The 26,611-nt window shown below is 29.2% G+C and overlaps 1 protein-coding gene across 2 annotated transcripts in view; it reads right to left on the bottom strand.

Moving 5' to 3' along the window:
- Nucleotides 1–19,021, bottom strand: part of dpp (decapentaplegic) — a 154,690-nt gene extending 135,669 nt beyond the window's left edge. Inside the window, exons 1-2 of one of the 2 annotated variants that reach the window (XM_065500620.1) lie at nt 18,974–19,021; nt 18,726–18,819 (exon numbers count right to left, since the gene is read on the bottom strand). The gene's annotated coding sequence lies outside the window, so the exon portion shown is untranslated. Of the gene's footprint in view, nt 1–9,928; nt 10,156–18,725; nt 18,820–18,973 lie in introns of those variants that run through there. The other variant, XM_065500617.1, reaches the window with a different exon arrangement.
- Between the last annotated feature and the right edge of the window lie 7,590 nt (nt 19,022–26,611).

Genomic DNA, 26,611 nt, shown 5'->3' with positions numbered 1-26,611 from the left:
ATATTTTTTGACCCGAATTTTTTTTTCATTAAAAAAATTTTTTTGTCATAATTTTTTTTCCAAAAAAAAAAAATTTTAAATAAAATTTTAAAAAAACTTTTTTTAAAAAAAATTAAAAAACAATTTGGAAAAAAAAATTTTGAAAAACAATTTAAAAAAAAAATTAATTTTGTTTACCTAAAAAAATTTATTTTCAAGTATAATTTGGTGTTTATATTCAAAAAGTTTTATTTTTATTCGAATTCTTTCTAAATGTTTTGTTATGCTTATGAAAAGTGAATAAAATTCATGCATACATTTTGACTTTTGTGTTAAAAATTTTATCTTCCTGAAAGTTTTGTTCTTAATTTTTTTCAAAAACTAGTGCGGTGCTTAAAAATTTAAAGTACTTTTTAATTACAATATTCAAAAATTACAATGCAAAAAAAAAATATCAGTTTTTAACAGTTTAGTCACTAAATATCTTAAAAAACCAATTTAATACTTAAAAATTATACAAAAAGTACTTTAAGTTAAAAACGTACATTTCATTCAAAAAATACTTGTTTTATTCAAAAACGTTGGTACTTTTTTTTAACGAAATATCTTTATTTTACACAAATAGTACTTTTTATACAATTGGTCAATTCACAAGGTCTGTTATCATGTCATATTTTCATAATGTCCTAATATTTCAGAATGGTTTTTATTGCTTTTCAAGCAAAAAATGTCCTAAAATAATACTACTTTGTATGATATGTTTATTGTGTTATCGTAACCAACCAGCAGAGACCTGCGCCGAAGTCGGTTAAGCCGAGCCGCCGAGTCATGATATATCAGGACATTATGACCATATGACTGATAAGAGACCTTGTGAATTGACCAAATATTTAAAAAAGTACTAATTATATATATATTATTGAAGATGTACTTTTTATACATTTTAATAAAAGTGAACTTTTTATATAATTTATTAAAAAAGACTTTTTATATAATAAAAAATACTTTTTATAAATTTAATTAATACAATACTTTTTTTTCTTTTTTTTTAAAAAAAAATAAGATCAGGCAGGTAGGTATATGTGGGTTGGAGAAACTTGAAGAACTAACATTAATAAATGCTACCGGGCGAAGCCTGGGCGGTCAACTAGTTTATAATATTTAAACAGAATTGCACTTAGTTTTATAAACAAACACAAACTGCGAAGCGTTTTGCTTGTCTGCAGTTACACCCAGAGTCTCTGCACACTATCGACTGGTCTATCTATTATAGATTTAATTTAAAAAGTACTTTTTATACATTTAAAAAAAAAATACGTTTTGTAAATTTTATTAAAAAGTACTTTTAAAAATGTAGAATATAATTAAAAAAGTAAATTTTATACATTTTCTTAAAAGTACTTTTATTTTTTAAAAACTACTTTTTATAAATTTTTTTTAAAAAAGTACATTTTGTTAAAAAAGTACTTAAAAAAATTTAATAAAAAAAGTGTTTTTTTGTTATCCATAGTATATAATTTTACAAATTTTTAAATACATTTTAATAAGAAAGAACTTTCAATAGATTTAATTGAAAATCTATTGTAATTTAATTGTAATTTAAAAAAAGTACTTTATATATTTCTAATTAAAAATATTAAATTTTATGTAATTTATTAACTTGTTTTTACTATAAAACATAAACTTTATGTTTTTTTCTATAAAACATATTAAAATTCACCTGTATGCTTTTTAATTAATCAATGGATTTCATATTTTTTATTAAAAAGTTATTTATATACTTTTTTACTAAAAAGGTACCTTTAATTATTAATTAATAAATATGTAAATGATTTTTGTACTTTAATTAAAAAAGTACTTTTTATTTGAAAAGAAAACACTCTCTTACATCTCACCCAAATCCAAAGTCATATGCAGGGCAACCAAAAATATGCTCTAAAAAAAGTGTTTTATGCGCATAAATTATGCACTTAAAAACGAAAAATATGCTCTTAAAATATAAAAAATATGCACTTAAAAATAGTTGGCTATTGTTTGATTTCAATGTTTTATTAAAAATAATATAAGTAAATAAAAATTTGTTTAGTAATTAGATAGTTGCATAATATTATAGGGAGAGGATATTAAGAATTTCTCGAAATGTTTCTATTCTACATAAAGCTTTAAAATCTTTATCATTTGAATTATGTTTCAAAATCGCTATAGACAGCGTTTGTAATTGTTTGGTAAAAAATTGCAGTGGATTTTGGAGCACTTATCATATATGAAGATTAACATCTAAATTTGACTTCCAAAATTTAAACAGAATTATCAAAAAGCCTTACAATAGTGAAATGATTTGTTTTCTTTAAAACTACGGAAAAATAAAAAAACCTTTTTTGCATTTTTATTATTGGAACTCAAAATACAGTGACATTTCCTATGTTTCTTCCTTTCTCATCAATTGATGGTTTTTTTTAATGATTTCCTAACATCTTTGTTACAATTTGTAACAAACGTGATATTTTCGATATTTTTGAACATGATATTTTGGATGGATCTTAATATTCTGAACATTTGCTGAAAAGTTGTTTAATTTTACATTAGTGGTAAACTTTTAATGCCCAGCCATAACTGTCTCACGCAACCTTAAGTTTTTTTTTTTTTAAATGTATCCAACATTTTGTTAAGAAGTTGCCCATTTTCTTTTCTTTTGTTTTAATTTTTTATGTATTTTTTTCTATTTGGTAAATTTTGATATTTGTGTGTGAATATTTTTAATTTAATTCAAATATATGGAAACTAAGATCCCTTAAGTCAATGAAAATTTAATGAAGATAAGTCGATTATGGGTACTGTATTTTTTTTCTTTAAGTAGCTTAGGCGAATTTTCATTGGACCTTAACAAAATTGTAAAATATAGAAATGAAAAATTACAATACAAGCAATAAAATTATATTTAGAAAACAAAATAATGGAAATAAAGAAAATATTCAACAAAAATATGCAGTTATGATTTAAATATGCAAAAATATGCTATAAAACGCAAAATATGCAAAAATATGCACTAACAAATCGATGCCAAAATTCTTATAATTGTCTGAAACGGATAAATAACTAACTCATATATTTATACGACGCACAGCAAAAAATATGATATTGCATATTTTTGGTTGCCCTGGTCATATGTTTGTTTTCCTATGTAGACATAGAGGAGGCTCTCAAGTTAAGACCACGTTAACAATTTATTAAAAATTCACAACGACAACAACAAAAATCACGACATACTTGTGCATAATTTCTGTTGCAGCCTGAAAGCAAGCACTTGTGTTGTTCAATATCAAACTAGTTTGTGGCAGCCCCTTTTGCATACTTTTTTTTTAAAACACGCACACTCTCTCAAGGAAAATGACACACGCATTCATGGCAGCATGTCAGGCATACATTTTCATTTAAAAAAAAATAAAACGAAAACCTACAAGAGAGTACTCGCATGTTAGAGTGGCTAAAGAATGTAAAAATATTTATAACTTCAAGTACGTCTGTTGGTATGAGAGTTGATCTAATTTGCATGGAAACCAAGACCAAAATACCGCTTTACAAAAAAAATCCTAAAACTTAATTTTCTTAAACTCCATAACGATCTTGCTTTTACTTAGTTTTAAATATTTTTCGTTTTTTTTCGAGATTTTAGTTTTTATTTATTAAATCTTTGAGCTTAACTCGCTCAGTGCCTTAAACCAGTAAATCTATGATCTTTATCTTCTTTTTTTTTTGTACAATCTCTTTAATCTCTGAAGTTTATATGTATTTATTTAGTTTTATTTATATATTTTGTGTAGTTTTTTTTTCGCATTTGTTTGTTCGTTAAGCTTCAAATATTTAAATATCTGTTCAATGTGTTGTTCAGTGTGACAACATTGTTGAGGTTGTTGCTGTTGTTGTTAGTGTAGTATGTTTGTTGTATTTATTGTAAGTGAAAATACCACTTGTTATTTTCAACAAAATATTTGCGATACACTAAAAGAAATTGACAACTTCGCAATAGGACACAAATTCCTGCAGTTATAGTTGGGTCCTAAATAGGTAATCAGAACCCACTCCCATATTTAAAGACTTCTCGAATATTTGTAAATATATTATATCATAAGTTTCTACGAACATTTCCATTGCTAGTCAAGGAGTTGGCCTTAAAATATATTTAAACTATTTATTTGGTACTTTTTAGTGAAACGGCTGCAAAACTCGTTTAATTCTTTGCCTTTCAATGTCTTCCAAACGTTCATTTGGTACATAAACATTTATGCAAAAAGTATTTTATATATAAAAGTTAGTATTTGAAGCAAAATTAATTTTTTTTCAACGTGATTTATTCCAAATGAACTTGACATAAAATCAAAAAGTATTTTTTTCCGGAAATTTCAGAAACCTATTCGGTGCATACAAATTCATGCAAAAATTACTTTTTTCTTTAGAAAATTACTTCGCTTCCTACTTTCTTAAAAGCACATAATTTATGGTGAACAGTTCGAAATTTTTTTTTAAAAAAGTTTTGTCATTGAATATCTTAAAGAAAAAAATTGATAGATAAAAATTATATAAAAAGTATTTTTGGTTCAAAAAAGTAAATTTTATTTTTTATTTTACTGAAAAATTATATATATTTAGGCAAGAAAAGTACTTTTTAAACAAAATCATTTTAATAAAAAAGTACTTCTTATATTTTATATTAGAATTGTACTTTTGTTTCTGCTTTATATTTATTTACACTTTTTACTAGAAATTACTTTTTATGATTTTTATAATAAAAATTTTTTTTTTATGTTTTTGGTTAAAAAAAAATCCGTCTATGCTTTTTATTATTAAAAAAGTACTTTTTTATAAATTTTATTAAAAAGTACTTTTTACACATTTTATTAAAATAGTACTTTTTAACATTTATACAATATATTTTATTAAAAATAAGTAAATTTTTTACTTATTATTAAAAGGTGTATTTTTATGCATTTTATTATTGCAAAAAAGGTACTTAAATTTTTTACTTATTATTAAAAAAAAGTATTTTTATGGTATTTATTATTGAAAAAAGTACATTTTTCTAGATTTTTTTATAAAACTACTTTTAATGTTTATTATTAAAAAAGTACTTTTATTCTGGTTTATATTTATTTATTTAGTAAAAATAAATTTTTATGATTTTTGTCATAAACAAGTAAAAGAGCTATATTCGGATGTGCCGAATCTTATATACCCTTCACCAAATTATACTTCAAAATACAAATTTTAAGTATTTTTAGGTAAACAATATTTTTTTTCCAAAGTTTTTTTTTTAATTTTTTGTAAAATTTTTTTCGAATTGTTATTTAAAAATTAAAAAAAAATTTTTTGGTTTTTTAAATTTTTTTTTTGGTAAAAAAAAATTCGGGATAAAAAATATTTGTCCGATTTTGAACCATTGTAGGTCCAACTTACTATGCTCTTATATACGTCGTTGCAAAGGTCTTTGAAATATCTATCATTAGATATCCATATTATCTATATTAATGACTTAGTAATCCAGATATAAGTCAAAAATCGAGGTTGTCCTGGTTTTTTCTTCATATCTCAGCTATATATGGACCGATTTTGCTGATTTTAAATAGAAAACTTCTCGAAAGCATGTCTGACAGAATTGATTGATTTCAACAAACAGACGGACGGACGGACAGACAGACGGACATGACTTAATCGACTTCGCTATCTACAAGGATCCAGAATATATATACTTTATAGGGTCGGAAAATTATATTGTGGAAATTACAAACGGAATGACCTTCTCACGAAGGTGAATGAAAAAAAATTACTTTTTTATCCATTTTTAAAAACGTACATTTTATGTTTTTTTTATTAAACTGTTACTTTTTATGCTTTTTATTATTAAAAAATAATTTTATATATTTTATTAAAAATAAAGTACTTTTTCACATTTTATTAAAAAGTACTTTTACACTTTTTATATATTTTATTAAAAATAAGTGGATTTATTGCTTATTATTAAAAAAAATATTTTAATCCTTTGCATTATTAGAAAAAAGTAGTTATTATACATTTTATTAAAAAAGTACTTTTTATGTTTTTTTTATTAAAAAAAGTAGTTTTTAGTAAATTTTTTGATTATTATTATTTAAAAAAAAGTATTTTAATCCTTTGTATTATTGAAAATTGTACTTCTTATATATTTTATTAAAAAGTACTTCCTTTACATTTTATTAAAAAATTAAAAAAAAGTACTTTGTCTCATTTTATTAAAAAGTACTTTTACACTTTTTATATATTTTATTAAAAATAATTGAACTTGTTATTGTATTTTAATCCTTTGTATTATTGGTAAAAAGTACTTTTATTAAAAAAGTACTTTTTATGTTTTTTTATTAAAAAAGTACTTTTTATGTATTTTATTATTAAAGAAGTACTTCTTATACATTTTATTTAACAAGTTTTGTACATTTTATAAATTTTTATTAAAAAGTACTTTTTGTACATTTTATTATAAAAGTACTTTTTGTACATTTTATTATAAAAGTACTTTTTATACATTTTGATGAATGAATTTTTTGATTACTATTAAAAAAAGTATTTTAATCCTTTGTATTATTGAAAAATGTACTTTTTATACATTTTATTATAGAATTAAATTAAAAAGTACTTCTTTTACATTTTATTAAAAAAGTATTGTACATTTTATAAATTTAATTAAAAAAATACCTTTTCTGCATTTCATTATAAAAGTACTTTTTATACATTTTGTTTAAAAAAAGTACTTTTATGTTTTTTTTTATTGAAAAGTACTTTTTCTACATTTTTATTAATAAAGTACTTTTTATACATATTAATACATAGCATACTTTTTATATATTTTTTTTTAAAAAAGTACTTTTTCATACATTTTGTTAATAAGTACATTTCCTTTGAAAATAGGATGCTGTAAAACAGATCTTCATTTCACAAGACCGGTCCAGCTGTGATCTTTAACCGAGATGTTGAGAGTTTATCATTAGAACAATTTGGCAGATGAGCATGCTTGATAGAACACTTTATAGGTCCCAAGGATTTGGAATGTGTGACAATTTCAAAGTAATATCCTAACAATTTAATTTTAAAAGCCGATATATTTTGTCCCATTTTCAGACCAAAATTTAAAAAATTTGTTAAACAATTTTTTTTTTAAATTAAACTTTTAATTTTTTTAAAAAATAAATTTTTTAGTAAAAAAAAAATGTATGACAAAAAATCGGTGAAAATCTCTAAGTGTAAAATTAACATTTTTGTTGTTCAAATTTCTTACTCTTTACATCTGCTTCAAAAAAAATAAATAAAAATAAAAAATAGCAACAACAAAACACAAAACCTAATAATAAATGTTTAAAGCCAGTCTCCTCTAATATTCGAGACCTGTCTTTAAAGCTTTGTGGCTTGTGTTACGACTGCTGCTGCTGCTGTTTTAGCATTTTTGTTGTTGCTTTTGCTAATGACCAGTAGCTAAAACGCATCTGCAAATTATTGCGCATCTTGTTATCGCATCTGTTCGATCAAATGTAGATACCCACAGAACGTGTATAAAAAAAATTCATGTTTTTTTTTTTTTTTGTTTGTTTGGTATTTTAGTACCACTTTATACTACATACATACAACACAGCTACTAAGACTAAAACTAAGACCACTAGATACTAATACATACTAATACCACTCGATCGTAAGTTATAAGATTGAAATTGTGTAGCTTTTTATTAGAGGAGTTTTGTAGTCAGATTCGGATTCAGAGTCCCAGTCACAGTCATTCAGTTAGTTGTTGTTGGTGTGTTGTATCTTCCTCTAACCAAAACCACTTTTTTGCTGTTGTTTTAACAAATGTTTGCTGTATATGTTGTTGTAGCTATTTTAACTCGTTTGCATATTTTAAATTTTTAAATATTTTTTATTTTATTTTTTATTTCTTACATTTCATTTCAATTCAATTTTTTTTATTTTAAATATTTTTTGCGTTTCTCTACATATTTTTAAGTCTTGTGTTATTTATTGTTTTATATGATTATTTAAAATATTTTATTATTATTATTGTTTGCCATGTTGTTGCTGTTGTTATTTACTACTACTTTTATTTATTTTCTGGGGTTTGTAAATTTTTTTGTTTTAAGAAAGTGGTAGACCTTCATTTTATTTTTTTTTTTTATTTGTATAAACAAATTTTTGAAATTTTTCGTTTCGTTCGAAAAAAAAGATTGATTAACTCTGTTTGTGTCATCGGGCTGGAGGACAGTGCTGGTGAAATGTGTTAATAGGTTTATGATATTTTTTTTATATTGCTAGAGATATTTTCCATATGCGTATTATTATCAAATAAAGTTATTTTTAGCTTATGACAGTTTAAGGAAATTATGTTAAAATTTAATACAGACTACGGTGTAAATATAGTACACCTTGAAATTTAAATGTAACCGGAATAAAGTTGAAGTGCGTATAATTTCAAGTCTAGTTTAGACTGGTAAAAACTGTTTTATGAGCAGAAAAATATTGTATTCAAATAGCTTTTACTTCCTTTATAATTTTTGCACAATATAAACAAGGCTTTTTTTCTCAAAAAAACGTTTTCCCATAAAACCCGAGTTTTTATCCATAAACAAATTTTTTTTTATCAAAAACTTATTTGTTTTTTTGCAATAAAACAGATTTATATAATAAAAAAGTGATTTGACTTCATTTTACTATCTATTAATATTGAAATTTTCTAGCACAAAACACATAACTAATCTCATTTGTAGTCTCGTCAATCTCCTTGTACATAATAACATCTACTGCCTCGTCAATTGTCGAGAATATAGCCTCACTGTTCTATAGTCTTCTCAATATTATCGTCCATAGTACGAAACATAGTATCGGCCATTGTTCTTGGCGTTAATCTCGTCTCTAGTCTCGTCTCTAATCTCGTCCCTTGTGTCATCTCCAGTCTCGTCTCTAGTCTCGTCTCTAGTCTCGTCTCTAGTCTCGTCTCTAGTCTCGTCTCTAGTCTCGTCTCTAGTCTCGTCTCTAGTCTCGTCTCTAGTCTCGTCTCTAGTCTCGTCTCTAGTCTCGTCTCTAGTCTCGTCTCTAGTCTCGTCTCTAGTCTCGTCTCTAGTCTCGTCTCTAGTCTCGTCTCTAGTCTCGTCTCTAGTCTCGTCTCTAGTCTCGTCTCTAGTCTCGTCTCTAGTCTCGTCTCTAGTCTCGTCTCTAGTCTCGTCTCTAGTCTCGTCTCTAGTCTCGTCTCTAGTCTCGTCTCTAGTCTCGTCTCTAGTCTCGTCTCTAGTCTCGTCTCTAGTCTCGTCTATAGTCTCGTCTCTAGTCTCGTCTATAGTCTCGTCTCTAGTCTCGTCTCTAGTCTCGTCTCTAGTCTCGTCTCTAGTCTCGTCTCTAGTCTCGTCTCTAGTCTCGTCTCTAGTCTCGTCTCTAGTCTCGTCTCTAGTCTCGTCTCTAGTCTCGTCTCGTCTCTAGTCTCGTCTCGTCTCGTCTCGTCTCGTCTCGTCTCGTCTCGTCTCGTCTCGTCTCGTCTCGTCTCGTCTCTAGTCTAGTCTCGTCTCTAGTCTCGTCTCTAGTCTCGTATCGTATCTAGTCTAGTCTCGTATCTGGTCTCGTCAATAGTCAGGTCTCTATTCTCGTAACTAGTCAGGTCTCTAGTCTCGTCTCTAGGCTCGTTCATAGTCTCATCTACAGTTTTGTCAATAGTCTCGTCTATAGTTTCGTCAATTGTGTCTCCATATTCGCTTCCATAAATTTGAAAAGAAAAAGCTTGTTTTTTTTTGTTATTTATAGAATATCTTAATTTTAACTTTTGCAGTTATATCAGTTACTGTATTCATAGGGTAACTATACTCTAACTGAAAGGTGGTGGCCAATATTGATTTACTATAACTAATATCATTCATATTACTAAATCATATACAAATCATTGTTTACATACCTTTTTCCTTAAATGCAGCAGCTGCAAATTGAACTCCTTAAAGTAAGCCAATCTTGTAGATTTCTGTCACTAACCCACAACTGAAGACATTACACAAGAAAACACAATGTAAAACAAAATTTAAAACTTAGCCTTTAAAGACTTTATTTAAAAACTATTTTAAACTCAGGTAAAATACATGATCTTACTTAGAATTTAAATATTTATGTATTAAAATTAAATATTTTCATTTAAATACTTTTCTGCTATTTAGCTTTTTTAAAAAAATCTGGCAACGCTTTCTTTTTAATTTGCAAATACAATTTACACTGAAAGAAAAAAATGAGAAAGAAACATAAATATTAAAAAACAATATCATAAGCTGCTTTTGAAAAGCAAAACATTTTAAAAGATAAAAAAAAATATCAAGAAATATAAATAATAAATATTAATATTAATAAAATTAAATTACAAAAATATGCAAATCAAAATTTATGACTACAGGGGCAATAAAATTAAGATTTATGACAATTGTTTGTCATTTTCAGAATGCTCATATTTTTTTATATTTATTTAAATATTGGAAGAAAAAAACAACAACAACTAACAACATGTGTGCTGTGAGTCCGTCCGTCCAGTAACACTGGTCTAAGCGACCATATTCCATTTACTGACGTTGAGTATTTTAAAAGATCATTATTACGAACGAGTCTATTGGAAAAATATAAAATGCTTTTTATATTGTATGTAGTACATTTACAAAGCCAACGAAAACGACATTATAAATAAATTACAAAAATATTGTTAAAACCTCAATATGCAATTTATTGCTATAAAATCTTGTTTAAAATCAAGTAAAACTTTTATTTCCCCCTCTTTGTTTTGTAATTATTATTGGCAACAATTATTGCGCACAATTGTCATTACAATTAAATAAAATTTGTAGCAAATGTGGACACAATAAGGAAGAGTTAGATTCACATACAAATGATTTCAGTGTGTTGTTGGGTTAGGAAACATAAAATGGAAGTGTTTAGGTGATATTATGTAATTTTATTTTCTGGGAAGCAGTTTTGAAACTCTATTAGAGCTTAGTTAAAAATTATAAATTATGTTTTAGGGCTATTTTTACAGCTTTTTTGTTCTCCCCTTCAGCTACGTTTATAGTATCGTCTATAGTCTCGCCTATAGTATCAATATAGTCGTAGCCATAATCTCGTCTAGAATCTCGTTTATAGCCTGTAGTCGTATATCGCTGTTCGTCTGTAGTCATGCCTATAGTCTCGTCTCTAGCCTCTCCTCTAGTCTGGCCTCTAGTCTCGTCTCTAGTCTTGTCTCTAGTCTTGCCTCTAGTCTCGTCTCTAGTCTCGTCTCTACTCTCGTCTTTATCCTCGTCTTTATCCTCGTCTTTAGACTCGTCTTTATCCTCGTCTTTAGACTCGTCTCTATCCTCGTCTTTAGACTCGTCTCTATCTTCGTCTCAAGTCTCGTCTCTAATCTCGTCTCAAGTCTCGTCTCAAGTCTTATCTCTAGTCTCGTCTCTAGTCTCGTCTCTAGTCTCGGCTCTAGTCTTGCATCTTGCCTCTAGTCTCGTCTCTAGTCTGGTCTCTAGTCTCGTCTCTAGTCTCGTCTCTAGTCTCGTCTATAGTCCCGCCTATAGTCTCGTCTCTAGTCTTGCCTCTAGTCTCGCATCTAGTCTCGTCTCTAGTCTTGTCTCTAGTCTTGTCTCTAGTCTTGCCTCTAGCCTCGTCTTTAGACTCGTCTCTAGCCTCGTCTCAAGTCTCGTCTCAAGTCTCGTCTCAAGTCTCGTCTCAAGTCTCGTCTCAAGTCTCGTCTCAAGTCTCGTCTCAAGTCTCGTCTCAAGTCTCGTCTCAAGTCTCGTCTCAAGTCTCGTCTCAAGTCTCGTCTCAAGTCTCATCTCAAGTCTCGTATCAAGTCTCATCTCTAGTCTCGTATCTAGTCTCGTATCTAGTCTGGTCTCTAGTCTTGTTTCTAGTCTTGTCTCTAGTCTTGTCTCTAGTCTCGTCACTAATGTCGTCTCTAATGTCGTCTCTAGTCTCGTTTATAGTCTCGTTTATAGTCTCGTCTATAGTCTCATCTATAACCTTATCTACAGTCTCGTTTACAGTTTCGCCTCTATGATAGTCTTGTATATATTCTCGTCTATAGCCGTATCTATAGTCTCGCCTATAGTATTGATTATGGTCGTATCTATAGTCTCGTCTATAGTCTCATCTATAGTCTCGTCGATAGTATCTTCTATAGTCGCATCCATAGTCTCGCATAGAGTCTTTTTAATAATCTTTACTTATTACTGAACTACTTCTAAGTAGCACTGTTAGTAATTCGATGAGTCGTAAATTCAAAGTATGTTAATCAGTGTAAGATTACTTTGAATATTTAAAAAATTGTTACAAAGTAAACTTAATTATTTCAAAATACTACAACTTATTGTTTATTTCAACAGCTCATAAAATACATTAATCATTTTTACTAACAATAAAACATTAATTACTTAATAACTTGTAATAAAATCGCTGCCAAATAATGACTTATTTTGATTAAATCATTTAACGTTTTGAAATTATACAATTTTCTCAGCATTTTGTATCACTTTTATATATAAAACTTTAAAAAAATTAATGGAAAGTTTTTTTTTGTAATTAATATTATTAATTTATTAAAATTAAAATTGTCTACTTCAGTGCCCAGTTAAAAGACAGAAAACAATGTGAATTTCAACCCACCTTTAAAGGTGTTAAAATTGTCAACTCATAAAATATTTTTTTTTTTAAATTAATTTTTCTTGCTGTACGAGAATAAATGACATTCAATAAAACTCATAAATATTTATTTGTGTATTTATTTGTTTTAACAAACATTATTATTATTAATTTTATTATTTCCATTTCCATTATTTGTATTCAATTGATACAATCGGATCAGTGGAGTATTTTTTGTTTGCAATTGTTCTTTTGCACTTACTATATGATTGCTTTACAGATTTGCAATTAAATTTTGTATTTTGTTTTAAATAAAAAAATAATTTATTGTAAGAAAAATAAATCGAAAAAAAAAATATTGTCATTTTATAATGACTTGTGTTAATTTGTTAAAGTGTGAAAATATGTTAAAACAATGTGGTTGTAGGGTTTTTTCTAAATAACCATTTTGTAAAAAAATATAATTATTTGCAGTTGATTTGATTTGAAAATAATTTTAATTGAAAGCGAAGGCATTGTATAATGACCCAGTAGAAAATGGAAGTAAATGATGAAACTAAGGACAAGGAAATATTCTATAGAGAATAATATAGATGAGACTAAGGAAAAAACTAGATTCTAGTCCAAACAATATACTGAACTGTAGACGAGACTACATATGAAACTATAGAATAAACTATAGTTGAAACTATAAACGAGACTATAGCCGGGATTAGGGATGAGACTATATATGTGTTTATGGATAAGATTGTGAAATAAACTGCAGACGAAGCTATAGCCGACACCATAGACGAGATCATAGACGATACTATAAGCGAGAATATAGACGATACTATCGGCGAGTCTATTGACGAGACTATACACGAGACAATAGATGAGAGAATAGACGAGAGTAAATACGAAACTATAGACAAGAAAATAGATAAGACTATTGACAGGACTGTTAACTATTGACGAGACTATGGACGAGACTATTGACGAGACTATAGACGAGACTATAGACGAGACTATAGAGGAGACTATAGACGAGACTATAGAGGAGACTATAGACGAGACTATTGACGAGACTATTGACGAGACTGTTGACGAGACTATTGACGAGAATGTAGACGAATATATTTATGTCTCATAGACGAGACATATCTATAGACGAAACTGTTGACGAGTCTATAGACGATACTATAAGCGAAACTATAGACGAGACCATTGACGAGACTATTAATGAGACTATTGACGAGACTATTAATGAGACTATTGACGAGACTATTGACGAGACTAGAGACGAGACTAGAGACGACACTATTGAGGAGACTGTTGACGAATATATTGATGAGACTATTGACATATCTATAGACGAGACTATAGACGAAACTATAGACGAGACCATTGACGAGACTATTAATGAGACTATTGACGAGACTAGAGACGAGAATATTGAGACTGTTGACGAATATATTGATGAGACTATTGACATATCTATAGACGAGACTATTGACGAAACTGTTGACAAGACTGTTGACTAGACAATTGATAAGATTATTGATGAGACTATTGAGGAGGCTATCAACGAGACTATAGACGAGACCATTGATAAGACTATTAATGAGACTATTGACGAGACTATTGATGAGACTATTGACGAGACTATTGATGAGACTATAGACGAGACTATAGACGAGACTATAGACGAGACTATAGACGAGACTATAGACGATACTATAGACGATACTATAGACGATACTATAGACGAGACTACAGACAAGACTATTGATGAGACTATAGACGAGACTATAGACGAGACTATAGACGAGACTATAAACGAGACTATAGACGAGACTATAGACGAAACTATAGACGAGACTATAAACGAGACTATAGACGAGACTATAGACGAGACTATAGACGAGACTATAGACGAGACTATAAACGAGACTATAGACGAGACTATAGACGAAACTATAGACGAGACTATAGACGAGACTATAGACGAGACTATAGACGAGACTATAGACGAGACTATAGACGAGACTATAGACGAAACTATAGACGAGACTATAGACGAGACTATAGACGAGACTATAGACGAGACTATAGACGAGACTATGAACGAAACTATGAACGAAACTATGGATTAGACTTTAGACAAGACTACAAACGAGACTATAGAAGATACTATAGTCGGGACTATAGACGAGACTATAGACGAGACTATGAACGAGACTATGAACGAGACTATAGACGAGACTATGAACGAGACTATGAACGAGACTATAGACGAGACTATGAACGATACTATAGCGGGTATTAGCGATGAGATTATGTGATTATGGATAAGATTGTGGAATAAACTGCAGACAAAACTGTAGCCGAGACCATATACGAGACCATATACGAGATCATAGACGATAATATAAGCGAGACTACAGACGATACTATCTGCGAAACTATTGACGAGACTATTATAGAGTCTATAGACGAGACTACTGACGAGACTATTGTCGAGAGAGACTACAAACAAGACTATTGAGAATATATGAGGCAACAGATCAGACTATAGACGGTACTATATACAAAATTCTATTCACAATTGTATTCCTAGAGTGAGAAATCAGATATTTATGATTTGTTTCCTACTAACCACTTTGCCAGTAATTATTATTTTTATTATTTGATAAATTATTTTTAATAATGATCTGTTTAATATGATTAAACAGAATTATAGGATCGAGTTGGATTAAATTGTTGTTTTGCACATTTTAATTGCTTAGATTAATAGGTGTAATGGAATGTTGATTGATTTGAAATGATTTATTGCACTGACAAAATAGCCGCACTATACCCTACTATAAGGAGCAATTATATTTGATGATGATTATGAGTAATAAATAAGAAATATTTGTTTAACAAAACGCAGTTAGAAAATAAAATTCAATTAAATTGTTTATGGCATTCCTAAGAAATGAGAAAAAGTTCTTAATGATTAGATAGTTGTAGAAAATGATTCAATGAAATTGAATTGTAAGTGTTTTTTAGTAGTAAATAATTGTATGCATATTTATTTACTAGTTCATTAAATTCGACTTTTACCTTTAGCAAGCTGTTTTACATAAATATTACAATTGTTAAGTAATATTTACATATGTAACTTATTGAAACAACCTTTCTATTTTTTTTTTGTTATTAAAAAGTTACCTATATTTTATTTATTTTAATTATTTGATTTGAATTTTTCCTAAGTTTTATTATCAGTCTGGTATGCAAAACCATGTCTGTAACTTATATTTCAAGTGGTGACATTTATGCAAAGAATTTTGACACATTAACGCCCAACATAACATACAGTTTTCACTAGATTTCTTAAGAAAATGTTACATTAAATGTAAATGAAATATTGAATTTATATTAATAAACAAACCATACTTCAAATGGAACTTGTCAATATCAAAGTCAGCTGGAGTCGAAGCTTAACAGCGGGTTGTCTTAAACCTGAAATGTGATTTGACATCAAATATTCGTTTGTTGTTTATTTTTTTTTATACCCTTCAGCTTCGTGAGAAGGGTATATATAAGTTTGTCATTCCGTTTGTAATTTCTACATTTTTCATTTCCGACCCTATAAAGTATATATATTCTGGATCCTTATAGATAGCGGAGTCGATTAAGCCTGTCTGTCTGTCTGTCTGTCTGTCTGTCTGTCTGTCTGTCTGTCTGTCTGTCTGTCTGTCTGTCTGTCTGTCTGTCTGTCTGTCTGTCTGTCTGTCTGTCTGTCTGTCTGTCTGTCTGTCTGTCTGTCTGTCTGTCTGTCTGTCTGTCTGTCTGTCTGTCTGTCTGTCTGTCTGTCTGTCTGTCTGTCTGTCTGTCTGTCTGTCTGTCTGTCTGTCTGTCTGTCTGTCTGTCTGTCTGTCTGTCTGTCTGTCTGTCTGTCTGTCTGTCTGTCTGTCTGTCTGTCTGTCTGTCTGTCTGTCCGTCCGTCCGTCCGTCCGTCCGTCCGTCCGTCCGTCTGTCTGTCTGTCCGTCTGTCTGTCTGTTGAAATCAGTTTTCTGAAGACCCCAGATATCTTCGGGATCCAAATCTTCAATAATTCTGTCAGACATGCTTTCGAGAATTTTGCTATTTAAAATCAGCAAAATCGGTCCACAAATGGCTGAGATATGAGGAAAAAACCAAGACAACCTCGATTTTTGACCTATTTTTTTACCTATATCTGGATTACTAAGAAATTAATATAGACAATATGGATATCTAATGATAGATATTTCAAAGACATTTGCAACGACGTATATAAGACCATAGAAAGTTGGACCTACAATGGGTCAAAATAGGGAAATTTTGAACCAGATTTTTTTTTTAAAAAACAAAAAACCAAAAAAAAATTTTTAAATTTAAAAAAAAAATTTTTTTAAATTTAAAAAAAAAAATTTTAAAATTTAAAAAAAAAAAAATTTTAAATTTAAAAAAAAAAAATTAAAAAAACAATCGAAAAAATTTTTTTTTCCAAAAAATTCAAAAAACAACTGGAAAAAAATTAAAATTTTGAAGTATAATTTGGTGAAGGGTATTTAAGATTCGGCACAGCCGAATATAGCACTCTTACTTGTTTTAATTTAAATTTTGTTTAGTTTTACTTAACGTAACTCAGATTGTAATCTTGTTTAAATATAAATAAAAAGCCTAATTTAAATAACACAGTTGGTGTTTTGAGTTAAGATTAATTACTAATGAGAGAGTTACACTGTGCTACAGCGAGAGTAAAACAGCTACAGCTAAAATCATCATTCCAATCAAGGTAAATTATTTTGGTTTTAACACAAAATGGAAAATTTTACAAACTAGGTAAACAATTTACATAATTCAAGAGACTATAAAAATTAAATTTGGGTTAACTCTCGTATCGTCTGCTGTCTAGTGTACAGTCTCATCTATAGCCTAGTCTACAGACTCGCCTATAGTCTCATCTATAGTCTGTATAATCTAATATAAAGTCTCGTCTATACTGTTGCATATAGCCTCGTCTAAAGTCTTATCTACAATCTCATATATAGTCTCGTCTATAGTGTCGTCAATAGTGTCGTCTATAGTCGCGTCTATATTATCGTCTATAGTTTCGTCTATAGTCTCGTCAATAGTCTCGTCTATAGTTTCGTCTATAGTTTCGTCTATAGTTTCGTCTATAGTCTCGTATATAGTTTCTTCTATAGTTTCGTCTATAGTCTCGTCTAAAGTCTCGTCTATAGTCTCGTCTATATTCTCATCTATAGTCTCGTCTATAGTCTCGTCTATAGTCTCGTATATAGTCTCGTCTATAGTTTCGTCTATAGTTTCGTCTGTAGTCTCTTCTATAATCACGTCTATAGTCTCGTCAATAGTCTCGTCTATAGTATCGTCTATAGTTTCGTCTATAGTTTCGACTATAGTTTCGACTATAGTTTCATCTATAGTTTCGTCTATAGTCTCGTCTATAGTCTCGTCTGTAGTCTCGTCTATAGTTTCGTCTATAGTCTCGTCTATAGTCTCGTCTATAGTCTCGTCTATAGTCTCGTCTATAGTTTCGTCTATAGTTTCGTCTATAGTTTGGTCTATAGTCTCGTCTATATTCGTCTATAGTCTCGCCAATAGTCTCGTCAATAGTCTCGTCAATAGTTTCGTCTATAGTCTCGTCTATAGTCTCGCCTATAGTCTCGTCTATAGTTTCGTCTATAGTTTCGTCTATAGTTTCGTCTATAGTTTCGTCTATAGTCTCGTCTATAGTTTCGTCTATAGTTTCATCTATAATCTCGTCTATAGTCTCGTCCATGGCGAATTTATATACAAGGTGGTGTCGATGGCAAATTCAGGCAAATACGAGCGAATTCATGCATTTTTTATATATGGAGTTTGACATTCGAAACAATGAGAGAGTGGTTTTGAATGTCAAACTCCATATATAAAAAATGAATGAATTCGCTCGTATTTTCCTGAATTCGTCACCTACACCACCTTGTATATAAATTCGCCTTGGTCTCGTCTATAGTGTCGTCTATATTAATATTGTTTTATTTAGCTTTTTAGTGAATTTTTTTTTAAATTGAATTATGAATATTTTTCGAAAACTTACCTTTTTCAAATAAACGTTAAAATCCACAAATCTTTCGGCTGCAAATGTAATAATTTCCAATTATAACTGGTTATAAAAATTGCATCCATTATCACTATTAATACGTAAAATAATTGAAATTAATTATAATTTTTTTTTCTCAAAACAATACAAAACACATGCACTAACACACATATGGAAATATATTTCAAAATATTTCCTTTTTATAAATTTATTTCTATTTTTAACTAATAAACAAACACTTTTACATTATTTAGCCATTTGTTGTAAACGATTATTTTGAATTATTATTTATTTTTTTTTGCACTGAAATTATAAAAGAGAAAAATAATTTAGATTTGGTTGTAATAGTAGTAGCTTTAATGAAATTATTATAATTATAATGATTATTTTGCCTACTGTTTTCACAATAATACTCGTTATATTTATTTTTTTTTATTTTGTGTATTATTTATTAAAGAAAATAGAAAAAAAGAGCACGCTTTTAACAAGTGATCACTGATCAATAGAACTAAATAGTAAATAAAAACGACACAAAACGAAATATTCAAACAAGCAAAAAAATAAAATAAAAAGAATTAATATTTAATACTAGTAAGTAGTATATGAACAGTATATGAGAAAAACGTATACTAACAAACTGAAATAATAATAACGATTAAATTATTATTTCATTTTATTTAATTTTTGCTGTTTAAACGTAGCAGATGGAATAGTAATGAAATTAAAACAGAAATTCCATAAAAATACTCGTAAAATATAAAAAAAATAACGAACATTTTTATACAACAAAAAAAAATATGAAACCGACAACGAACAACGTTTGTTTAACTTGAATAAAAAGCCTGATTTGAAGTGTAATGAAATCTAGACGATCTTGTATTAGTTAAAACACTTACACAAACACCAACACAATACAACACAACACCAACAACAAGTGTTTTTTCCGTTGTCTTTAATCGATCAGCAAAGAGAGCCAAACCGTAATATAAACATAGAGAAAGAGAGACTTTTAATTTATCTAAAAATCGACATATAGATGGCGCTTTGTAAACAAACACATACATGGCCTCTCCAACACCACAAACAACGAAATGCAAATTATACCCCCAGAGATGGAAAATGTATACTTCTAAAGTCTCGATAAAATGTTCTATAAAATACTCAAGTGTTTTATTATGGTGTTACATAAAAAATGAAATCGAAAATTAAAAAGTTATGTTAGAAACTATTTTGCCATATTATTTGAATATTCGATTTTCAAACTACGTAATCAGTACAAAACTTGGAAAATCGATAGAAGAGGAGTTTCGGTTTCTTAATAATAATTTCAGTTATAAACAAGTAAGAAAGTATGATCGGTCAAGCCCGACCATATAATACCCTACACTAAGTAAAAGAGCAAAAACATTTTTCTTTTAAAATTTCAATAATTTATATTTTTGAGTGATTTTCGGAAGTGGGCCTTATATGGGGGCTATGACCAATTATGGACCGATCACCATGAAATTAGGTCGTGTGATTTATGTCTATATTAAAGTTAATTATGTTGAATTTTGTGTGTATACCAACATTTTTAAGCGATTTATGCACGTTAAAGTGATTTTCGGAAGCGTGTCTATATGGGAGCTATGACTAATTATGGACCGATCGTAACAAAATTTGGTGACATGAATTTTGTTTATATAAAACTTATTTGGAGCAGATTTTGTGGAGATACATATATAACTTAAACATTTATGACCGATAAAGTCCAATTTCGGGAGGACATTTGTATGGGGGCTAGGTGAAATAATGGACCGATTTCAGCCAGTTTAGGCTTGGTCCTTGGGCCGAAAAAATAATATGTACCAAATTTGATCGAAATATCTTCAAAATTGCGACCTGTACTCTGCGCACAAGGTTTACATGGACAGCCAGCCAGCCGACCAGACGGACGGACGGACATCGTTTAATCGACTCAGAAAGTAATTCTAAGTATATACGGTATACTTTGAGGTGAGTGTTAGACTAATATTTTTGGGCGTTACAAACATCTGCACAAACGCATTATACCCTCCCCACTATGTTGGTGTAGGGTATAAAAAGTCTGTGACAGTGAAGGCCAGAGTATGCCAAAATTGATCATCTCATATGTAAAAATCTTCTCAATGCTTGAAAATTCTACAAAAATGAATCGATCTCATATAAATAAAATTCAGTGCCGCGCACTTTACAATAAAAAAGCTTTTTTCCAGAAAAATTAGTTAAAAACAAAATGGTTGTTTTATTGTTTCTGTCATTCCGTTTGCAACCCACATTAGGATATATATTGAGGGTCCTCATAATAGTCTAAGGCGATCTAGTTATGTCCGTACGTATGTCTGTCCGTTGAAAACACGATAGGGCCCAAACAAAAGGAGCTAGCTAGAAATTTCCCACAAATACTTTCTGTTGATAAGGTTTGTTTGGTATTGAAAATCGGTTCTCAATTTCACCTAGACCCCCCGGAATACTGTTTGAGTAGTAGGGTATTCAATCGATTAACCGTTAATCGGTTAACCGATTAATTTTTGACGGTTAACTGTTCGAATAATTTGAAATTGCCGATTTTCAAATAATTTGTGTCGATTAACCGATTAACCGAAATTCCTTTTTTTGCACTTTAAAAAATGTTTTTGTATGTACATATTCATACATATTCCGTTTCAATTCAAATACAAATTTCAAATTAAAATTAGATATTTTTTGAACATCCAATAAACATGATTAGTGAGTATGTATAACAACTGACATATTTAATTGACATGTATTTGAAGCTTTGTTTGTATTTACATGTATAGGAGATTTTTTTTAAATGAGTCTTTTATCATAACTAAACGAAACTATTAAATTAATCAAAATCTAAAACAATCCAAAAAGGAATATTCTTTATCATGATTTCTTTTGATTTCTCCAACATATACAATCAGAGAGAGTTTTTCCCAAGAAAAGTTTTATTAAATCTAAAGAAATAAATCGTTTAAATTATATTCTTTTTATAAAAGATTATTTCAGAAGATCTCACTAGAAAACTCACACATCGCTCATTTGCTGCAACAACGTCATAATTCAAAAAAAAATCGTTTCGAGAAAAACGCCTTTGAATATGTTATGACATATTACTATTTCTTAAATAAATTTTCAACAAATCATGCGATTTCAAATATAAATAGTAGATGTTAATATCTTTCTAATCTGTATTTAACTCAAATTTTAATTTATCAAATATACGAGAAAACATGAATTTTAATTTTGGTGTTTACAACAAAAAAACACACACACAAAAAATAATTGACTTTTTTGAAAACTGATAAAACTATATGAATGATTATAGAACAGCGCATATTTTGTATTACTCAGTTCAAAAAACACGGATTTTGAGTTATGACGTTATTGCAGCAATTAGACGATATGTTTATAAAAATGATCTCAAATACCTTATTTGCTGTTTTTTATGTTTTTGTACACAAAATTCGTTATTGTATTTTCAATTTAAAATGAAAATAGAAATTATTCGGTTAATCGAATAATTTTAAATTAACCGATTATTAACCGAATAAATCTAAACCTCGATTAATTATTTGCTCGATTACCCGATTAAACCAGAAACCCGATTAATTGAATACCCTATTGAGTAGTCATAAATATGTTGATTATGAGACAATCCTGATCCAAATTTTGTCATTAATTAGTTCTAAGAACTCTGAAATTATACTGTAAAGTATGGAGAAAATCGCGAAACATTTGTCCCTAGTCCCCATATAAGGACCCCCTCAGAAAATGACTTAAACTTTCATAATTGTGTTATAATAATTAATATTGTGATGAAATTGGTCAAAAACAAGTTTTATATGAACCTAAATCTTTCTACCAACTTTTGTGAAGAGCGGTCCGTAATAGACCCTAACCCCTATATCAGAAAACTATGTATGTATAGCCACATATTGATAGTGGGTATACAAAATTCGGCACAGCCGAATATAACACTCTTACTTGCTTTTTTATGTCATCGATTTTGCGCAACCACATTTTAACCGAGAATGTTGTCGTTGTATATTTTTTTTATTTCATGTAGTTTATTTGTAAATTTATTCTTTTTTTTTTTGTTTGTTTTGCACTGAAATTTAATATTAAAAGTCTAAATGTTGATATTGACACTTTACGCTTAAGTGATCCAATTTTATAATGTATTTTTTTTATACAACCAACGGCAGCAGCATTTAAGCGCCTTCTCTAATACAATAACAACAACAAAAATGTCGGCATTAGAAACAAAAATATTTATTTATATTATTTTTAATTTACATTTATGCCAGAGTATATGTGAGATAATGCCTTTGTAGTTGTGTTTTTTTCTATTAATCATTATTACAAAGTTTCCAGACCAAATGGCTTACATTCATCATTTATCTAGCCATACATGCAATGGAAGAATATCATCCATATATCTTTCATTTAGAAGCAGTGGTTTAAAGGTATTCAGTTATTGAATTCACAAGTACGGCTAAAAATTATCAAACACAATCAAAATCCTCTCCATTCCCGAATGTACTACATTAGTCGGGAGTTGTGTCATCCCATCTGCTACATAGTCCTAGCATTAATTGGTCAATGACCGCTAATCACACCATTATTACTTCTCTACCGATCCAGTAGTAGTCTGGTACAGTTTTTTTCAACCTAGAAAAACTTTGAGACTCAGCAGTCCATTTTCCAGACAGGATCGGTTACTTCAATGCAAGATTTTAGAGATTTTAGAGGTTTGACCATTTTGTACTGTACATCCCTGAAAGTATAACATCGCATCCAGTGTGATTATGAGAATGGATTCTTAGGCACTCTGTCAGAATTTGTATAAAAAGAAACTGGAAAAATAACGAAAACTGGCATTTAGATAAGAGCGTTCCTATGAATTCATAGTTTAATACTGAACTAAGTGAGGTCAAGCTCGACCATATAATACCCTACACCAAGTAAATGAGTAAAAATATTTTTCTTTTAAAATATCAATAATTTATATTCGTGAGTGATTTTCGGAAGTGGGCCTTATATGGGAGCTATGACCAATTATGGACCGATCACCATAAAATTACGTCGTCAGATTTATGTCTATATGAAAGTTATTTATGTTGAATTTTGTGTATATACCAACATTTTTAAGTGATTTAAGCACGTTAAAGTGATTTTCGGAAGCGGGTCTATATGGGAGCTATGACTAATTATGGACCGATCGTAACAAAATTTGGTGACATGAATTTTGTATATATAAAACTTATTTGGAGCGAAATTTGTGTAGATACATATATAAATTAAACATTTATGACCGATAAAGTCCAATTTCGAGAGGACATTTGTATGGGGGCTAGGTGAAATAATGGACCGATTTTAGCCAGTTTCAATAGGCTTAGTCCTTGGGCCGAAAAAATTATATGTACCAAATTTTATCGAAATGTCTTCAAAATTGCGACCTGTACTCTGCGCACAAGTTTTACATGGACAGCCAGCCAACCAGCCGGCCAGCCAGCCAGACGGACATCGTATAATCGACTCAGAAAGTGATTCTAAGTCGATCGGTATACTTTAAGGTGGGTGTTAGACCAATATTTTTGGGCGTTACACACATCTGCACAAACGCATAATACCCTCCCCACAATGGTGGTGCAGGGTATAAAAAGTTGTAACTTGAAACATTCGATTGTAGATAGTTACAGTTGAAATCGCCCAGGCCAGACAAAAAAGTTTGACGACCGAATTACTCCATAAAGATTATTGTAAAACTCAACAAGAGCTTGCAAAATCATTAGGAGCTACTCAAGCAGCAATTTCGAAACGTTTACGAGAAGCAGAATTCATCCAAAAGCTGGGCCATTGGGTACCATACGAATTGAAGCCGAGAGACCTTGAAAGACGATTTTTCAAGTCCGAAATGCTGCTTGAACGCTATAAAAGAAAATAATTTTTTAACCGAATAATTACGTGCGATGTAAAATGTATCTATTACGATATACCCGAAGCGTAAGAGATCGTATGTGAAGCCAACCAGCCGAATCGACACTAAAGCCAAATATACATAGCGCTAAGGTACTACCCTGTATTTTATATATTATGAGCTGAGGCAATTTGGCAGACCATCACAGGGAACCTGTACCGAATGCTACTGATTCCTTTGAAGCGAGCAATTGCCGACAATGTCTAGACATGAAACCGTAATATTCTATACCTGTTAAAAACTATTTGGACTGAAGTGATTGGTAAGTTTTGCTTCACCCGTTTTATAATCCACAGACCTTGCCCCGTCCAAACTTCTAATTATTTGATCGATACAGAATGCTCTCTCCGGAATACGCTTCACTTTGGAACAGAGTATCCGATATTGGCTTGATTCGTCCTTGGCCTCAAAAGATGAGCAGTTCTGATTTGGAATCCATATGTTGCCAGAAAGATGGGAAAAAGTCATAGCTTACAATGGATAATACTTTGAATAAATTTATATTATACTAAAGCTAAAAACTTAAAAAAATCCCGCATTTTTAAGTCATACACTCAATAATTTTGTGAAAAACAAAATAAATTTTGAAAAATTTAATAGGAAATTTGTTCAAATATTTGTATTAGTTCATATTTTATCCAATTACTACAATAAAATATAAAAATCCATAAATTTTATTTTAAGTATTTTTTTTACATTTTTCACAAAAAAAAAATAAAAAAAATAAATTTTTAATTTAATTATTTGGTTTTTTATAAATTATAGCAATAAATCGTAGAATTTCATTATCAAAATTTAAAAAAATGTTTAGAACTCATGTTATGGATTTTTAAAGTTTTGATAAACAAAATTGGTGGGGAAGTTATGTGTATTGCTATTAGGTAGGAGATGGATTTGTTGTCCACATGTTTCTGCTGATGATGGTTCATCAATTTTCATTATTTTTTCTTGTTCTGTTTGGATTGCTACATAATAGGTATGAATATTAAAAACAAAATATCAGTATGGATTGTGGTCAGTAAGTTGTTTGGAAAAATAGCAATTTTTGTTTAATGAATGCATACATTTAGTATGTTTTGATAAACCCAATTTACGAGTATGTTCTAAAATTATATGTGCGAATACTAAAAATAGCATACAATTATTATATAAAACGAAATTAATATGAAATGAATTAATTATTTAGAGATCTGTTTCATGTGTCTGTGGATAAGACAGTGTGAGTGCGTGCAGTAAAAACTATTTAAGTAAGTTTGTGTATAAAGAATAATAAAAACAAAAACAACAACAACAACTATAACTATAACAATTAAGCAACACACATATACAAAAACAAAAAATATGAATTATAATCATAATAATAATGAAATGTAAGTACTCGGTACAAAATAATAAATAATCGTACCTACATACAATACAAGTACTTATAATGTGTGTGAGTATTTGATATTCATGTGTTTATGGATGTATTTCCATCGTGTATTTTTTCATATTTATAAGATAATAATTCCGCAAGGCCGGGGGTGGTTGGGTTGGCTGGTTTGGATGGCTGACTGACTGGCTTGAAATTTAAACTGAGGCTGGCTGGCTGGCTGGCTGGCCTGGCGTCTATACAAAAGTAGTTGTTGTGGTTAAATCTTTTGTTCTCTTTTTTCTTAATAATATATATGTAATAATGAATTTTTTACTGTGTTTTTCTTATTTTAGTTTTAATTTTATTATTATTTTTTTTTTGTTTAAAGTTGCTTCTTTAGAATATTGTTTTATTTAATTTTTTTTCCTTCTTATTCATATCATATTGTTGTTTTATTATTGTTTTATTTCTTTATGTTGTCAAGTAATGAAATTAATTTTTTTTTTATTGTTTTTGTTTTTA

This window comes from Calliphora vicina, chromosome 2 (assembly GCF_958450345.1).
Source record: "Calliphora vicina chromosome 2, idCalVici1.1, whole genome shotgun sequence".
Lineage (NCBI taxonomy): Eukaryota > Metazoa > Arthropoda > Insecta > Diptera > Calliphoridae > Calliphora > Calliphora vicina.
Note: the sequence above shows the minus strand (reverse complement) of the source record. Positions and strands in the feature narration are given on the sequence as shown.